General features: G+C 51.7%; 1 protein-coding gene and 1 pseudogene across 1 annotated transcript in view; one reads left to right on the top strand and one right to left on the bottom strand.

Annotated features, from left to right (window-relative positions):
• Positions 1-4,013, top strand: part of Dpp6 (dipeptidyl-peptidase 6) — a 196,405-nt gene that overhangs the window by 107,976 nt on the left and 84,416 nt on the right. The window lies entirely within an intron of this gene.
• On the bottom strand, positions 763-1,630 carry LOC105993829 (annotated as a pseudogene).

Genomic DNA, 4,013 nt, shown 5'->3' with positions numbered 1-4,013 from the left:
CACAAGTAGCAGACCCACAGCACTGCGCACACCATCACAAGGAGCAGACACACAGCACTGCGCACACCATCACAAGGAGAAGCCACAGCTCTGGCTCCAGTGGTGCCAGCCCCAGCACTGGCCGACAGTCCTGCTGACCGCTTCTCAGCTCCCTCCTGGCCCCCAGGTAGGGAGGGTCACAAGATGTGTGTAACCAAGATCACGCGTGTTCGTGTGGCAAAGGACACGTGCTTGTATGGCCATGTTCTTCCAGGGAGGAAGCCTTATCCCCACCCCAGAATTTTCAATGTGTCCCTGCATCTCTGTGGAATGGAATTTGCCAGCTCTAATTCTAATGTTCTGTTGGCCAAGAGACTTGTGAGCCAGGAAACAATGGGAGATAAGCAGGCGTGACCAGATCAGGGCCTTGCCTCTGCAGCGGCATCAGGCTGCTCGACTGGACCATGGCACGGGAAGTGTGGTTGGGGCATGGGCGTCTGCCACAGGGCTTTTCCTATCTGTCTGTGGATAGCAGGGGCTCAGGACGGCAGGTCAATCACAGGCCCCCACTACTGGAGATGGGCCTCTTGTGTGTATTTAACTGGCTTCTCTCATTTGTTCCTTGTTCCTGTGAATATACTACAAATACCACAAAGCATAAAAAGTGAAACATTATATAGATAGATAGATAGATAGATAGATAGATAGATAGATAGATAGATAGATAGATAGATAGATAGATAGATATTACAGGCTTGATTCACTTTATTTTTGTATAAAATTCTATGCTGTAGCCACAGCTGCAGCCTGGGTCCTCTGCATGGAGACTCTGACGTGGGCTTTCACAAGATGTCAGGGAATTTCCTGATTAGGAGATTTGGTGAATGCGGTCTCTTTCCAGAGGTCAGGGGTAACTGTAGGCCTTAGAGATGGCATCAAAGGTGGCTTTGGCGAAGTTCCCCAAGGTAGCAGCACAGCCCTGGCTGAGATGGAGCAGTCATGGTTCCAGCCATCAGCAGCAGCTTCTTGGGGACAGGCGCTGACAGGATCCCAGTGCGTCTGGGGGCAGGAATGAGGCCACCAGCACAGAACCACAGCGGCCTGGCCCCTGGCACGGGACAATGTGAGGCTTGCCCATCTTGTTCCCCCATAACCTCGCCACACAGGGACGATGGAGAGCTTGGCCAAGATAATGGCCCCCCAGATGGCAGTGGCCACCTCCTTGGCGCACTGAACCCCCAGACCAACGTGGCTGTTGTAGTAGCCAATGGCTACAAATGCCTTGAACCTGGTGCGCTGGCCAGCTCCAGTCTGCTTCTGCCCGGGCATAATCTTCAACCCCTCATCCTGGATGACCCCCCAGGAAGAAGTCAACAATCTCAGACTCCTTGATGGACAGGGAGGAAAGATAGATCTCCTCCAGAGACTTGATCTTCATGTCCTTAACCAGGCAGCCCAGTTTGGCGATGGGGATCCATTCCTTGTCTTCAGCCTTGCCTCCACGAGTCCCATGGCCACGACCCTGGCCTCTACCACAGTCGCAGCCTCGACCCAGAGGCCACTACTGAAGCCTCCACAGAAGCCGCCACGGCCTCCCAAGCCTGGGCCACGGGACTTCCGGGCCCTCCCGCTGCATGGCGTCATCTGCCATTTGGTGTTTTCCCAGAGAAGGAGGAGTGAAAAATATTTTTGTGAAAATAGGGAAGAAACACCTTTCATGGTCTCACAGTTTGTAACTGACATGAATATTTTGATTTGCATGAATATTTTGATTTGCTTTCTTAGGTACTTTTTACAGTTGTGGTTGGTTTTATTTTTGGACCTTTTGCCCACTATAATTAACAGTTTACTAATGAAATGGTTGTTGCAAACATAATTTTAGTAGCAGTATTTCATTGAATTTTCATTGATTTATGAAAATTTAATTTTTTGGTGGACAGCTAGGCTTTTTATGATGTTCCACGGCATAACTGATGCATTAAAACCCTTTGGGGTTCAAAATGTGCCTGAGGTGAATTACCAAGTCATCAGCCGTGAACCCTTTTTTTTAAGGCTCTTGATGCCTATTTGCAAATCATCTTGTGAATGTTTAATCATTGCTCTGATTGCAGCCGCCTGACATCAGGTGAGCATGCATTCATTTGGGGGAGATCTTCCTAATTCTTCTATTTAAAACAACCTCTGCTACCATAATTCTATTAGCTCTCTATCTAAATCAGCATACATTTAGTTATAACTCCTAGTTGATTAAATTTGCATGTGTTTAATAGGAAATTGATTATTTTCTGTAAATTAATACCAGTGACATCTTTCTTGTGACTTGTCTGGTTTAATCTTTACCCCAATTCAGCTCTACTTGACTTAGCTATATGAATAATAGAGAAGGCACCAGGGCCCATGACACAGATGACAAATCTGGGGGTGGGGGCAGGGACACTGGGCCTTGAGGAGGCATTGACGGGCAGAGACCAACTCAGGATAAGGGAGCCAGAGGAACAGGAATCTCAAGCACATGAATCCTCTCCATGCAGAGCACTGAGCCCACCCAGGCTCCACAGCACCATCCCCAGGGAGGGAAGGTCCAAGAACGGCCAACTCAGCGACATGGAAGCCAAGGATCCGAACACGGAGCAGCTCTGCCGGGCAGCGTCTGGGGCTCCGCACACACAACCAGGTCCCCAAGGCCAACGCCAGCATCCCGTGCCACAGGTGTGGTGTCTCCAGCAGCCAGCCTGGAGAACCTGCACAAGGCTTCTTGTCTTTTTTGGAAGCCCGAAGCCATTCATATCTGGACTATTTGCAAAAAAAAAAAAAAAAAAAAAAATGTTCCAAAAAAAAATTGATTTTTCTATCACCATGATGATAAGTGAGAATTCATTCACTTCTTTGGAGCCAGAGGATGGCTTTTGGCTCCCTGTGCAATTTGAATTTACCTGCAACACCAGGAGATGTGTGAGTGGAGGCGATCTCGCTTGTTTTCCCCAGTCATTCAGATTGCCAGTCTCTCCATGTTTTTAGTTTTCCATTTTCCCTGTGTTTCCACTCAGGCCTGGCCCAGAGTTCCCAGTGTTCTCATGGCTGCTGGCACTGGTTGTAATTTTTGTTCCTTTTGGCCAGCAGAGGCAGCAAGCCGTCCAGCGTGCTCTGAGATCTCTGGCGGCAGGTGAGTGGACTCTACCAAGTGAGGGTCATACTCCCTTTCTGGCTGTTGGGACAGTAGAAGGGCCAGAGTTCAGCCTTGAGTGTGTGCCAGGGAAGCCCGGGATCCTCTGCTTGCAGGTGCAGTGGCCACATGCTGCAGTGCGAATGTGAGAACAATAAGGCATAGTAAGAGCCAGCTTACTGAGAGCGAAAGTACATAAAGTACATAAAACATAGCAAATACCAATGACCCTCTCCTCAAGGCAGGGCCCCGGGGTGCCCTCCAGATGGCGGTTTTCACTTCAGGGCCACTGGCTGGATATGCTCACCAGTCACCAGCTGTGAAACAGCAGACTCTGCTCACATCTGCCACAGCTGCATGCAGAGGCCAGGTCTGCCTGGGGAGGGATCTCAGTCCTGGGGAGGGACCCCAGGTCTGCCTGGGGAGGGATCTCAGTCCCAGGGAGGGACCCCAGATCTGCCTGTGGAGGGATCTCAGTCCCAGGGAGGGACCCCAGATCCTCCTGGGGAGGGATCTCAGTCCCAGGGAGGGACCCCAGATCTGCCTGGGGAGGGATCTCAGTCCCAGGGAGGGACCCCAGATCCTCCTGGGGAGGGATCTCAGTCCTGGGGAGGGACCCCAGATCTGCCTGGGGAGGGATCTCAGTCCCAGGGAGGGACCCCAGATCCTCCTGGGGAGGGATCTCAGTCCCAGGGAGGGACTCCAGATCCGCCTGGGGAGGGATCTCAGTCCCAGGGAGGGACTCCAGATCCGCCTGGGGAGGGATCTCAGTCCCAGGGAGGGACCCCAGGTCTGCCTGGGGAGGGATCTCAGTCCCAGGGAGGGACCCCAGATCCGCCTGGGGAGGGATCTCAGTCCCAGGGAGGGACCC

Source organism: Dipodomys ordii, unplaced genomic scaffold (assembly GCF_000151885.1).
Source record: "Dipodomys ordii isolate 6190 unplaced genomic scaffold, Dord_2.0 Scaffold101, whole genome shotgun sequence".
Taxonomy (NCBI): Eukaryota; Metazoa; Chordata; class Mammalia; order Rodentia; family Heteromyidae; genus Dipodomys; species Dipodomys ordii.
The sequence above is the reverse complement of the archived record's forward strand: the minus strand, read 5'-3'. Positions and strand labels throughout refer to the sequence as shown.